The sequence below is a fragment of the Euprymna scolopes genome, chromosome 28 (genome assembly GCF_053919585.1).
Source record: "Euprymna scolopes isolate OS-2025 chromosome 28, ASM5391958v1, whole genome shotgun sequence".
Classification (NCBI taxonomy): domain Eukaryota; kingdom Metazoa; phylum Mollusca; class Cephalopoda; order Sepiida; family Sepiolidae; genus Euprymna; species Euprymna scolopes.
The window spans coordinates 96,815,275-96,831,303 of record NC_136509.1 but is presented as its reverse complement, the minus strand read 5'-3'; positions in this window follow the sequence as shown (position 1 = coordinate 96,831,303).

Sequence of the window (16,029 nt, the reverse complement as noted above, 5' to 3'; positions counted from 1 at the left end):
ATGTGTGACACTTGTGACGTAAAGAAAATAGTTGTTTTTTTTACATAAAAGAAACATTTCTATTAAAGTATATTAAAATTAAAAATCACGGACGGATCACTCAAACATGAAAAAAAGAAATCCTCCCTATTCGTGTAAAGTTACCTATTTTTCCAAATAATCGCTCAAAAATCGAAAATTAAACATGATTTTCCTACGAATCGAACACAGACGAAAGTCATTTAGCAGCAAAAACGCACATGGACCTACCGATGAGAAATATAAGAATGAAAAACCCATATTGGAATCCTTCAACTAAGTTATAGAAACTTAAAATCTAAAAAAAATAATTAATAAAACCTGAAGCTAAAACATAAAACCTAAATAAATAAAATAAAACTAATATTGAAACAGATTAATAAATGTATCAACAAATTCACCGTTCTCACACAACTATTTTGTATCTAGAAATGTAAACAAAAAATAAAAAAAGAAGGAAAAAGGAAGGATAGAGAGTAGTAGTAGTAGTCTTGGCTTTACTACAATTGTTCTTATGTTTGTCAACAGGTTAAAGTTGTTTAGTTGTAAGAAAATAACGACAGTATAGTTGTAATAAAGAATAGTTACAAAACACCCCCACTGTTCTCATGTTAAATAATAATTTTGAAATAATAACGTTAATATTTCAGTACGCAGGTCAAAATCTGCAAAAGAAGTGATTTGCGTTTATTTGTTTACATTTTTATGGATTAATGTTTATGCGAATCCTCTTCGGATGTGCCTAACTGATGAGCCCAAATGATGGCGTAACTCTTCCTTCTTTTTTCATGTGATTAGGAATTATTTTGTGCGGTAATTTTCTTATTTGTTCGCATATCTTTTGTTTGTCACTTTTTTAATTGGCATTGCTCCCAGGTCCACTCTGACCCGGAGTGGTAGTACTTGTGAAGGTCCCAACTATGGGTTAAATAAAAAACGACTTGGAAAAAAAATATATATTCTATTAAAAATGTTTCTTCAACATCATTGGATTCAACATTAAATTACCTGAAAAGGGTTGATATGCCGTAAAACGAACAAACAACCCATCAATCTTAACCGTGTAGAATGTTTTTATCTACATAGGTTTGCCTTTTATATCGCATTTTCTGTATCCCTCTCGTCCACTAATATATATCCTTTTTTGTATTTCTATCCCTCGCGTCTTGCTATCTTTCATTCTCTCCCATATCTCTCTCGTTCTCTCTCATATCTTTCTCGCTCCCTCTCTCTCTCTCTCTCTCTCTCTCTCTCTCTCTCTCTCCTTCTCTCTCTCTGAAACCTCGTTCTATCATTTTTTTTCTTGCTTTCGTTCTCCGTTTCTCCCTCTCATAAAAGTTTGGTCATTTATTATCTAATTTTTCTTCCTTCTTTTTTTCTGTATTTATTCATTCAACCACTTCTTATTATCGCTCCCACCTCTATGATAATGCTTCCTTTTTTTTTCGTCTTCTTATGCCTTCGTCTTTTGCACGGTAGTGCGTGTGTCTCGCCATAGAAATATTTCCTCTATGATAATTATTTTTATGCAATATATCTCATCTCCTAACTTATTGTTATTGAAATTGTCCGTGTCCGTCTACAAATCAAGCCCACCGCTATGTACACACTTGGCTGCTACTTTACTCTCCCCTAAACGCATATAAATCGATGAAAGCACAAACAGAAACACTTTCCTAATGTTTCAAGAGCAATTTTTCTTCTACCCAATACAGTGAGATATGTTCGACTTCCTCTTCAAATACTGGTGAAACAAGACTCAATAAAATCGGAGTTCATTAGTTTCTGTTACACAATAGCAAACGCAAAAATAATAAGTATAACAAAATGTATTTTTAAAATTTTATTTGTTCTTTTACCAGAACGCTTAGTTACATCTTTTTTTTTTTTACTTTTATTAAAACCAAAAGTAAAAAAAGAAACAAAAGAAGATCCAACTAACTATTCTCATTAAACAATTTTCTTCGCCAAATGGGTAGTGGCAGAGGTCTTACTTTTTCTTTGTTCTGCTCGATGACTGCCATTAATGGGATGAAGCCTATCGAGGACCCAATTTCTCTTCTGGTTAAAGAACCAACCATCCATTTTCAATCCAGGCTTGTAATACCTTGCTGTATTATGTGCACAATTGGTATTCTGTTGCGTAATTTTTCTGGCAGCTGATCACCTGACCACTTCCACGATGCAGTTCTAGATTTGATGTGTTAGTCGAACTCCGCTGCAAACAGAGCGGGAATCACCTCAGCAAAATACATTTTACCCCTTCTGTCGATATGCACGCCGCCGAGTTTCTTGATGACGTCCATTCCCAGCAGAAGGTCGAACCCCAAAGATTCTTTTTGCATACCACTAGTACGTTAGTCTTCAAAGGATTCCTGTTGGTCACTATTTAAATTATACTGCCAACACCGTCACTTATAAGGCATTTCCCGCCTGCCGTGAGAATTGTGGTACTTTTAATTAATTTAGGTTAACATAGCAACCCACTGACAACGGATGAGGAGCGTCTGGAATCCACCACCTCTGTTCGATTTACCACATTGATGTTTACATTTATTAGAGGAGCACTTTTTCTAGCTTATGTGGGGAGAGAGTAGTGCTAGCCCCTCGATCCTTATCTCGTCTCTCAGACACCTCGATGCGACATGTCTTTGTTGCTGGCGCCGATAGCAGCGTGTCCCTGGGAGAGCTCTTCTTGCTTTCTCCCCGGGCAGGCTATAGTCTCTGCCAAAGGGGGTAGCACCTCCACACTTATGGCACTGCACTGCACCTATATCTTATTGGTCGGGGGTTGAAGGTAGGTCCATAGCCACAGGAGGGAGAACTCTACGTTGTATGGCCGCCGCGGCTACAGGCTATCCCACCTCTACCTCTTCCGTCATTAGAGCTCGATTCCAAGCAATTATCCAATCAAAGGGCGGAGTCTTGATACGAAAACACAATTGAGCCACGAGTCAAAGGGGTTTTCTTCAATCAAACGTGCTATATTTTGTAGGTCACCCAAGTATTCCTCCACAGTTTTCCCAGGGTGCAAACGACGAAAGATAAACTTGTCAAATTCAACAAAAGGGTCTGATTCAAAAGCCAAGAAGAGAGTTTGTTTTGTATATTTTAAATTCTACCCATGGTCACGGGGTAATAGTCGGTATACTGACAGAGCCCTGCTTCTCAGTCTGAGTGGTAGAACACGCACATTTCAGACACCGAAATTGTGGGGTATATGGTTAGAAAAAAAAACGTACCGCGCGTATTTGCATCGCTCTTTGGGAAAGAAGAAGGAAAGGATGGCTAGCTCATTTGTATACACGAAGGGAATCTTGGGAAGGCAGAGCATGATGGGAGAAGCTATTTTTTTCCTGTCTATTCCTTTTTTTTCTAGATAGGAGGATATAAAAGCTGGGAACAATTCCCTGTAGAGGCAGAAAGAAAAGAGTCGTGAACATCTTCTCTTGAAAAGTATTTAGTATTGCTGACGTTTAGATTGTGCGGTGTGACATTGGTGGCGAGAGGCCAGGTGTGGTCGATTGGAAAAGAAGAGGGCAGAAACGTGCTGTTGGGAGATCGATTCGTAGCTATTTTTTCGTGTCAAGCAGGTTAACATGGCTGACTGAAGACTCTCAACTCGGATGTTGAGACTCTTCACTGGGGAGGGTGACCTTATTAAATGGCTGGAAAAGCTAAAGATGGTGGCAAGGTTGCAAAAAATCGAAGGCGTGGTCACTCTGCTGCCTCTCTACTTAGAGGGGTAAGCCCTCACTATTTACCAGCAGATGCGCGATGAAGATAAGGGAGACCTTGCCTCAGTGGAGCAAAGACTGAAATTGGCTTCGCTGAGAGTCCATTTGAAACACTCGGCAAGCTTGCAAGTTTGAGGTGCCTCAGTTACCGGTAGTAGTCAATGGGAAGATAGCCATGGCCCTTGTTGACTCAGGCTGCACCACGATATTGGTAACGAAGAATGTCGCTAAATCATGGAGCGGAACCAGGAGTATTAAGACCGTGGATGGCAGGGATGTGAAATGCATAGGAGAGACAACAGCGGAAATACTGGTGCAAGGTGTGCCTATTGGACTACGATCCCTGGTGTTGGATCGTCTGGTTGGTGATGTTGATGTGGTTTTAGGTGTAAGTGCAATCAACCAACTGGGGAGCGCTACGTTGAGAGGGGGCCAAGTAATTTTCGGACGCCTCGGTACAGTAAGAATAGCAGGAGTGGAAGGTGATAGAAATACCAGAACGCAAAAACCGGAAGCTTGCTGCATCGAGGACGAGGATTTCCTGCCGAGGTTCGATGGTGAGAGGTGGACGGTGGAATGGAAATGGATCTCCGGGCCTCAGGAACTACGAAACAAAGTAAGCTGCTACGAGAAAACACTGCGAGGAGAAATAAGAAAAGGATTCGAGAAAGAAATGGAGAAGTGGATAGAGGAGGGAATTCTGAAACCGTGGACAGGGGAAGAAAAAGGAGTGCTACCATTGTTCAATCCACAAAGAACAAAGTTAGACCGGTACTGGATTTCAGAGAATTAAACAGATACGTAGCCTGACACGCAGGAAAGGGGATTGACGTATGTGAAGATGTTATGAGGAAATGGAGGAGGATGGAGCGGGCCACTAAAATTGTCGACCTGAAGTCGGCTTGTCTCCAGATCCATGTAGACGAAAAACTCTGACAACATCAATTGGTCCGATACAAGGGGAAGTTGTATTGCCTGACGAGGTTAGGCTTTGAACTGGACTCAGCCCCCAAAATTATGATTGCCGTGCTGAAAACGGTGCTGAGTAAAGACTGTACAGTAGACAGAGCCACTAGTTCGCACATTGACGACATTCTCGTGGAGGAAGCAGAGGTGACAGCAGAGAAAGTGATAGGCCATGTCGCGAGTTATGGGTTGACTGCAAAACCGGCAGAGTCCCTGGGTGGAGGAGCAGCGTTGGGATTGAGACTATGCCAAGATGGCAAATGAAGTCCGACATTGGTGGCGAGAAACCAGGTATGGTCGATTGAAAAAGAAGAGGGCAGAAACGTGCTGTTGGGAGAGCGATTCGTATCGATTGTTTCAACTTTTCGGACATTGTGTGATCGGGTGAAACGCCTTAAATTTGAGAATTAGCCGAATGTTAAACGCTTTGCCTGCCATTTGCGTTTCATTATTAGTTAACGAGAATTAGCTTGTTCTGCAAGTTCGCGTCTGATCGTAAAGTTTCCAAACACGCAAGACGTAACAAAGAACTGCCTCATTTCCTTTCGAGTTCTTTTATCCGCCTCAAATCTCGCCCAGTCACGTGGGCTTATCGCGTTCTTCACGTTTCTTGCATAAAACCAGGTACACTTTTTGCGTTTGCTCTTTTTTTCTTCTTCTTTCCATGTGCGAGTGGCAGAAAGAACGCACCTTTTGTCTACTTGCCGTAAGATATTTGTGATGTTACTACTACTACTACATGGTCATACATACATGGGGCATCTTCAGTGAGAAATTGTGCAATGAAATATTTGTTCACATTACATTTAAATCTCTGCGTGTTGATGCAGTCATGATGGGTTGAATGTACAAAGTTATGAAAGTTTGCCTATTAAACCCATCGTTTTCAAACCTTTTTATAATATTTTTCATTATTTAATATATCAACTTCATTAACCCGTATCCTCAAGTGACTTTTCACCCTGATAAGTAGGCAGACATTCTCAACTCTACAATAAAGAGCAATGTGCATTTACTTATGAGTCTCTCTTTCTTCTCTCTCTATTTCTCTCTCTCTCTATATATATATATATGTACATATATATATATTGTGTACAGAAAGTTGTTAGATGAGATAAATCATTGGTTCCGTCGGTTTCAAGCCCGATAATAAGGACCGTTTAAGGTATCCTTATCAAGCTCTCTTCAGCCAATATTCAAACCTTTTTATAATATTTTTCATTATTTAATATATCAACTTCATTAACCCGTATCCTCAAGTGACTTTTCACCCTGATAAGTAGGCAGACATTCTCAACTCTACAATAAAGAGCAATGTGCATTTACTTATGAGTCTCTCTTTCTTCTCTCTCTATTTCTCTCTCTCTCTCTCTATATATATATATATGTACATATATATATATATATATATATATATTGTACAGAAAGTTGTTAGATGAGATAAATCATTGGTTCCGTCGGTTTCAAGCCCGATAATAAGGACCGTTTAAGGTATCCTTATCAAGCTCTCTTCAGCCAATATTCAAACCTTTTTATAATATTTTTCATTATTTAATATATCAACTTCATTAACCCGTATCCTCAAGTGACTTTTCGCCCTGATAAGTAGGCAGACATTCTCAACTCTACAAGCTCTCTTCAGCCAATATTCGAATATAGATAAGTATCGAAAATCGATAATCAAAAGATTCGATTAAAAAAGAAACAGTCTGATTTTGACCGACCTTAACACACTTATATATCATAGCATCACAAGTGCATTGGAAAAGTTTTATCGCATACAAGCAGAAGAACCCGACGTATAAAACCAACAGTAGGGTCTTTGATATGACAGGGACGCGTTCTGAATGAATGTTTCTGTTTGGAGCACAACTGAACCATGATACTTGACTTTTGCACTTGAGACTTTAATTCAAGCCATTATGTAAAATTAATTTATGAAATCAACAGTAAGTTCTCTACAGTGCAATGTCGACTACGATGTATTGTGGATTAACTTACTGTGAAGAGGAATGTGAATTTCCCTTCTAGTGCATCTTGACCAATCAATCAATCTGATTGAAAAGCGAGCGATTTTATTGATTTTGATGACAATAAAAAGTGCTGGAAGTGTAGCACATTCGTTGATCATCATTCGGTCCCGGGCAATGTTGGGATTCCATGCTAAGACCTATAACGGGCAAAAGTTATAGTTCGTTGCCTTAGAATGAGTCCTTCATGTCAAACTTCTAGAGTAAATGTGGTATTTTCGTGATTGTTTACTAACTCCTATTAATTCCTTATAATTCTTAGTGCACATGGAGCGATAACATTATACTTAGTTCGCTACACCATATCATAACAAAGGCTCATAGAAAATTTCAGCAAGATCGGTCGAGTACTTTTGGAGAAAATTTCTAGAGTAAACGCGGTAGTGTGACTAAACCTTATTAATCCCTAACTGCATCGAACGGATATCATAATACTTACTCCGCAAAATTCATCCATAGATAGTCCAGTAGTTTCTGAAAAAAAATGGAACAGACAGACTAAAAAAAAAATGACATAAATATTTCAGTGAAAAGGAAGAAAACAAAAAAGAAGTTGGCTGAAACAATAGAGAAAAAAAAAATGCGAAATATAGACGAACTAGCTGGCCGCCTAGCGTTGCCCGGTCGTACAATACGCTTTAACGTATTTCAATTTATGTAGATTGCGTATGCATTATTATAGAATCAGTCTTCTATTAATTTTTATGTGGTGAATAATTTTCCGGGTAGACTTAAATTAAAGAATTAAAAAATAATGATAATGGTGTTTACCAAATTTTGTCGGTGTTTGTTTACAATATTACGTTAGCTGATATTTGGCCTTGACGATCTTAAACATAGTCGTTCTTCTCGGCCGGTGTAACGTAAAATATTCCCTTGTAAAAATTTTTATTTTTTATCTATAAGAGAAGAAAGACTGTGTTCAAGGTCGGATTTTTTCGATTTTCGATACTTATCGGATGAATTTCTGTACAAACCCTATTTAAGAACATTGCCAGACATATGAAATACCTTTGTGTGAAATTTGCAAAAGATAGGCTCAGAACCTATGAGGAAGTGAATTTCATATAAGAGTAGAAATAGAGATTGCGCGATTATATCATGTTGTTGCTGATGATGATGATGGAAAGAAAGTGAAACATCATCATCATCATCATCATCATCATCATCATCATCATCATTAACTGCAACTTGAAAGAAATGTTAACTCTTTCTCATTTAACGAAGATATGTCCACTTTAATTCGGACCCGGCGATTCTCCTATCTCGAAGCCGGTTGCTTCAATGGCAATCCGACCCTCATTAAAACTGACCATGCATTGACCGCACGGTCTTACTTTCGCCGTCCGCATTTACATAAACCTGTCCGGTAATGAGAACGAAGAGACTCTGCCATTTCGCCAAGTAATCAGGCGCCTCCTTCAAACGGATCAAATACCGGATGGGCAGAGAAAAGGAGATATTCGAGTGGCCACTTGCTTTGTTCGTACGTTTTGTCCGGTCCAATGAAAAGCGATTCCGACGCTATCCAGCACTGCCTATAACGAGTGGATTGGGAGAGGAGACGCGCATTTCCATTACATTTCGTGATTTCTCTGACCAGTTGATGACATGGAAGTTTGATAAAAAAAAAAGAAAGAACTTCATGTTGTCGACAGTATAAGGAACGGGAAAATACCGACCATGTTATGATCTTGTAAATTTTGGCGCCAAATCAGAAGAGATTAAAGTAGAATTCAAGTGACATTCAATCCTCGCATATAATAAAAAGAAGTGACGAATTTTCCTTCATTAATTGTCTCGCTACCTTTTTCACTTTTTAGCAATGGAATTTTGTCTAGATGCTAATAAGCAGTCTTTTCTATTTCATATATATATATATATATATATATATATATATATATATATATATATATATTTCATATATATATATATATATATATATATATAACTACTGCCAAACAACGTCGTAGCCCACAATAGCCATGACAGCCAATGAACCGGAAGTCCAAGACTCGACTTTCGCCCTCACTTGCGCTCATCAGTTAGACATATCTGAACCCTGAATTCGAAACCCGAGCCTCTGCCAACTTAGCAAACGCCCCACACACAAGCAATTCTATTAACAAGCGACGAGGTCTTCCAACCATATAATAACCCCAAGCCGATGTCTTACAAGTAAGAATTTTCAACTCGCAAGGGCGACGCCATCCAGTAATGCTAACCCAGCGAGCAATTAGTAATATTATTTCCGGAATGTGAGAGACTATACAACTACTTCCACAGCCCACAAGAGCCATGGCAGCCAACGAATCGAAAATCCAAAACTTGAGTCTTGGACTTCTGGTTCGTTAGAAATGGTTGTATACTCTCTCAAATTCCGATGTATATATATATATATATATATATATATATATATATATATATATATATAGTCATCGACATACAGTCCTGTTTCGTTGTATTACAACTCATCAGTGCCGCTAGACTAGCATCTCTCCCAAGCCAAGGATTGAACCTAGAACCGTTGTGTTGACAGCCGGCAGTTCTCCTACTCGGCCATGGAATCGACGCCCGTAAATAACTCGTCGGAACTCAAATCGCCTGTTCGTAAACAAACAACGAGCTTCGCATTTTCAGCCAATTAAGTAGCGGGTGAGATTATTTACGACAGTTCTCTACCCAAAGAGGGGGGCTTAAAATATAATTGTAGTCATCGACATACAGTCCTGTTTCGTTGTATCACAACTCATCAGTGCCGCTAGACTAGCATCTCTCCCAAGCCAAGGATTGAACCTAGAACCGTCGTAACCAGTCGTCAGTTAAAGATTTATCCTTGTGTAAGATAATTATATATATATATATATATATATATATATATATATATATATAATTATCTTACACAAGGGTAAGTCTTTAACAAAGCAAAACTTTTCAACAATAGAAGAATTCCACACTATCAAAGGAGCCAAAAACAATAATATTAAATGAAAGATGAGGAATAAAAGTTATCTATAACTTTATTATATCATCAGGTTGAAACCCACAAATTCTTGGAATTCCACTAATTACGTTCCCGTTTTTTTTTGTTTTTTTTTTTAAATGTCTACCAGAATGTTCCTATTTTCACATTAATTCACTGTATTCTAAGGATTTGACTATACTGTACAAATACTTTCTGGATCTACGAGGGTTGTACTAAGACTTGATGCGCCACAAACGTCTGCCGTGTTGGGTTTGTAAACAATTACCATATTTTTCGCCTTGGAACCTTAAACTAAAGACTTCACAGGAACTTGTATTATTTGATTGTATTTTTGAACTTATTTTTGAACTTATTTTTGAACTTATTTTTGAACTTATTTTTGAACTTATTTTTGGGCGTTTTTCTGATCTAATTTTCTTCACCTTTAGATCGTTTTATTTTTTATTTATATTTTTACTTTTACTTTTTATCTATTTATCTTTCTATTTTCTTCTTTTTTAAAAGGTGAAATATTTCATTATTTCAGACGTAACAGGTTCATCTTCAGAGAGTAAAGGACTTCTGTTGCCCGTTTTTTCTTTGCAAGTAAAATTCTAAGGTTGTTAAATCTAAGGCGTGCTGCTGCTGTTGTTGTCGTCGTCGTTGTTGTTGTTGTTGTTGTTGTTGTTGTTGTTGTTAATAAACGCGCAAGGTGAAAACGAACTCTTATGAGGTTTTCAAGCGCGTGTTCGCTTAAAAGTATAGAAATGAAAACTCATATTTCGTAAAACCAATTGCAGTGAGTAACCTAATTGTACTAGGATGAATGGGTTTCACATGAATCATTACAAATCGATTTCGTAAAACGCATTTGCGCCCCTCTTGTGTTATTCACATGGTATATTCGCCAGGTAAATTTTAAAGTTCGTTTCCCTCAACTGATTACTGTAATTCATCTCCAGATAAATGTGTCCGCATACGGTGCAACCAACTTGGTTTCTTTGTAGTAAATAAGGCGCAATAATATTGTGCTGCGTAAGTTTTCGGCAATCTCACCCCAGCGTGCTCCCAAGGTAAAGCTGGCGGAAATGGGTACGGTTGATGTAAATACGGAACGGAAGTAACTAAGCATGAAACGAAATACGGAACCAAATTCTGTATAAGAAACTTTTTTCATACAAATGTTTAAAATAAGATATTTTATTGTGACAACACAAGAAGTGTTAATAAACAAACGTCGATATATTATTTATTATGAAAATATTATTTGATAAAACATGTGAAAGATAAAAGAATGATTTTATATTAATATTATTATAATTATTATTATTATTATTATTTTTACTATCATTTGTATTATTATTATATTATTATAATTATTATTATTATTTTTATTATTATTTTTATTATATTATTATTATAATTATTATTATTATTATTATTATTACTATTATTTTTATTATTATTATATTATTATTATATTTATTATTATTTTTTAATTATTATTATTATTTTTATTATTATTATTATTATTATTTTTATTATTATTATGATTATTATTATATTATTATTACTATTATTATTATTATTATTTTTATTATTATTATTATTATTTTTATTTTTATTATTATCATTAAACTATTATTATATCATTATTATTATATTATTATTATTATTATTATATTGTTATATTATTATTATTATTATTATATTATTATTATTATTATATTATTATTATTATATTATTATATTATTATTATTACTATTATTAATATAATTATTATTAATATTATTATTATTACTATTTTTATTATTACTATTATTATTATTACTATTAATATATTTATTGCTATTATTATTATTACTATTATTATACTTATTATTATTATTTCTCTTATTATTATTATTATTATTATTATTATTATTATTATTATTATTATTATAAAAGTGATTACACAAGGAATGCCAAAATTATTTTATATATTATTACAAAGAAATGTAAAAGACTAAAAATATTCTGTATTTGTTTTTTTATTATTTCCTGATAATGCAAGAAGTGTTAAAACAAAACAAAAAGGCCTTTTTTAAAGAAATGTAAAAAAGGTTGTTTTCTGTTTCTGTTTGTTTTAACACAAGTGTTAAAACAAACAGAAACAGAAAACAACCTTTGGTAACACATGAAATGTTAAAACTAAAAAACTTTATTTAAAAAATATACAAAATTAAGTTTATTATTATTTTTAAGTTTTTTGGTAACGCAAGAAGTGTTAAAAATAAAATATTTTTTGGAAATAAAATAATTCTATATGGTTTCATATTTCGTTTCATGCTTAGTGACTTCCGTTCCGTATTTGCATTAACCGTATCCATTTCCGCGATTTTTAGTTTGGAAGAGCGTTGGTTGGAGATTGCTGAGTTTTTATTCCAAATGAGAAACATACTTCACAAGATTATGGTTTCTATCCATCACTTTCGTATGAGCTACAACATAGACCAGCATGTATATATACTTAATTGGAATATTTTCTCTAATCTATATTCTATGATATATCGGATTTCTTTTAATTTTCACATGAATATCGTTTCTTACATTGGCTTGAGGGTGATGCAACATCATTTATGCATAGAAAGTCATAACTTTTTAAATAATAATGAAAATAATAAGAGTTGATTTATCTAAAACATAAATATTTTTCCAGCCTCATTGTTCTATTGTTAAACTGTTAAATAATGGCATAGGACGACGCCGAAATGGCCAGGTTTGATAATTAAGCAACAAAAAAATCACGGACGATATCAGGTTTCCCAAAAAATTGCAAGCGGGAGAAACCTACCCAGATTCTGATCTATGACGTAGATGGAAACGTTAATAGTAAACAAAGAAACAATAAATGCAATCGTAATAAAAAAAATTCTTTTGGGTCATTCTGGCAGGCAGTTACGAGAGACAGAGACGATTTTACGTCGGTTCTACGTCACGCCCTTCTATATCTCTCTCCGTTGCCTGCCACACTTCGGTTGTCGAATAAAGAACTTGTCATTTATTTGATAAACACGGTCTATTTCGGACGCACGTTTGGTGACTATAAAAGTACAGTGGAAAGAGAGGTGATCGATACACCCGATTTGATAAAAACAACTGTACACTCGCACACATGAGGAAATAAAAACGTAGAGTTAACTTTATACATGAATTTCAAGATTCGTTCGTTATCTAACAAAACAATATTTGATTCTGCCTAACTAATTTTTATTTTAATACTCGTGTCAAATTATTTGAAAGCAGAATTTATATTTCAATTGAGTTTCTTTTTAGATTCTTCGATTGTAAAAGAATATCTATGAGCAAAAGACTAGCAAAACAATTTATAAACAATATGCCATCTTTTATGAAAACCTTACTAAATCACACGAAAAATCACAATATATAGTGAACAGAAAGTCTCTATAATAAAGTAAAGCTGGTCTATTGCTCGAATTTTTTCATCAACAGCTTTCAATATGATGCATTGATATTTGATTCTGTCTAACCAATTTATTTTAATCTTGGCGTCATGTTCTTAGAAAACAAACTTTTCGATTGAGTTTTTTTTTTCTTAATATATCTATTCCAACCAGAAAAGTTGTTAAAATGAAGACAATAATGAATTAAACTATTGTACTATTGTTGTTGTACTATTAATAAATATGCGGCGGTGGTTGAAAAAGTCGGAATGGTTTTCACTAACACTCAGAACTACTTACACTGCTACTCATGTACGCTGGAAAAATTGATAATCACGTGTGCGTTTCTCTTTCCATTTTCCGTTTATTTTTATGTTGTTTCTATCGTTTTTAACGTAAAACCTACAAGGATGGATATTCCTTAGGATACTTATGTAATGTTGTGACCCTTTGGGATGTGATCATAGCGTAGTATCTGTGTTAACTGTGGCAAGCAGGGTCAGGGGGCAAAACATTATTATTATTATTATTTTTGTTATTATTATTAATAATTTATTCGAGGGACGGCGGATTGCTGGATCAATTATTATGATTAGAAAAATAAACAATTAAATTGGGAAAAAATGATTGACATATAATAATAACAATATTGCAAAAGGAATGTGAAAATAGAAAATAGATGTAAATATGATTTTTGGTTTGCATAAACAAAAAACTAGATTGGGGTTGCATCAGCTGTTGGTCTGAGACACATAATGATGAGACGTAATGAGACACGTGATGTATGTAGATTTTGGGAGATTCTAGGCAGTACTTTAGCTGGACATCAGACAGAACAGACGATTCAAATGACGCAGGGAGCGGCGTTATTTCAGGCAGCCAATATGTAAAAACGTGTAATCTCTGAAAATGCCGGCCGGATAATGAAAATTCGTAAATGTCCGTAAATAATTCAGGTATGTGTTGTGTTATTTACATCCGTTAAAAAACTGTTTGTCTACAACTGTTTTGATACGTCCACGTCAGTCGTTTCCTGTTAGAACTGTTGCATAAATGTTAAAATATACACACTAGACGATCAACTAAATGATACGACGTATATACATACACGCATTTACACGTACATGAATATAGAGATAAAATATAAAACCCAACTATTCAACGTGTACGTCGTTATAGAACGTATTTATACACCTGCTATATAACACTGATGCAGAATAAGAGCCATGTTATAATTGAAATATTTTGTGCAGTTTCTGCAAAACGCCAACAGGTGACGAAAGACTAAGCCAATGAAATAACAGAAACGTCTTTTAACATTTACTTGTTATTATTGGGGGTTTTTGGGGTTTTTTTTTACATAGAGTTCACCACTTATCAAGGCCTAATGGCCACTCAGGGATAAGGGTTATTGTGTGTACAATAATCAAAGGGGTAGTGTAGCAATAGTATTGGAGAATTGGTAAGGTGTCATTACTTAGGGGGGGGCGGTTCATCAGGAATTTGTTTGTGTTGGACTTGAAGACATCCAGGTTGAAGTCGGGAGGGAAACAGACAAGCGGAACAGAGTTCCACAGGCGTGCAGTTCTAAGAAAGAAGCTTTGTTCATGTTATCTACGTTTTGATTTAGGCACAGATAGGGAGTGGGGAAAATTATTGACAGTGGTTTCAGCTAGTCGGGTGTTTTTTGAGAAAGATTGGCGAGGGGGGGCCAGAGAATGGAGCTCAGACGAGCACCTGCCATGGGAATAACGATAGAACAATGACAGGCTCGCTACGTCTCTTCTGTGGGAAAGAGGTTGCAGGGTAGAGAAAAGGGCATCCTCCACCAAGCCACGGAGTCTATTTTGTACTCTGTCAAGGCAGGATAGGCTGTTCTTTGCAGCACCCGCCCAGATGTGACAGCAGTACTCCATCTTTGGACGTACTTGGCTCTTATATACATGGTTATTATATATTAAAAAAGATATGGCTATTAAAAATGGATAGAATCCGACAATATGAAATTAAAATGGAGGCGAAGAGACCTAGAGGCTCGACAATATTCATTTATTTTGACTTTTTAAATAATCATAAAAAAGAAAAAATATCATACGAGAGACGTTCCAAAAGTAATCAATCCTATTTATTTATTCCGCCAGAATGAATCAGATCGGATTGCAAATTGCATTGTTATGATGACTGAACTTTTGCATTTTATGACCTGAACGTTTCACCTCTCTGTTGAAAATATCAATAGTGTTACACTGTAAGAAACCAACCCCTGTCACGGACATGCGTCAGAAGCAGAGATGCATCAAAAGTGCAACGAGAATGCTGATGATGTACGATCTTCATCCTCTTTTTCATTTTTTTTCTTTTCGATCCTCGTTCCTTCTCTTCATTTTCTGCCAATAAAAAAGTCTGATTTCGTTTGACGCTAATGATAATGGCGCCGTTTCCATGTACTGGCAGGACTGTTTCTCGCGCCATTAATTTTTTTTATTGATTTTATGTTTTATTTTCTTTCATCAGATTCCATTTTCCTGTTAATACTTCTAATTAGAAGAAATTTTTACTCAGGCATTTTCGTTACTTTTATACGTGACCGGAAGGAAACGCTAGACTTTGGTTCTGAAATGTATTGGCTTGGTAAATAAGTTCACGCAATTTTTATCTATTGTGCTTTCAGCTTTTTGCGTCTATTATTTCTGTTATTCGATAATTCTATTTTGAAATAATCTGTAATCGATTATTTTGTAATCGATTATTCTGTAATCGATTATTTTCGAGATAATTTGAGTTACTTTAGTTTATTTTCAGATCATTAAATTTCAATTTAAGAAACATAAACGTTGTCGACACCACTTTCTTTTTGCTTATATATATA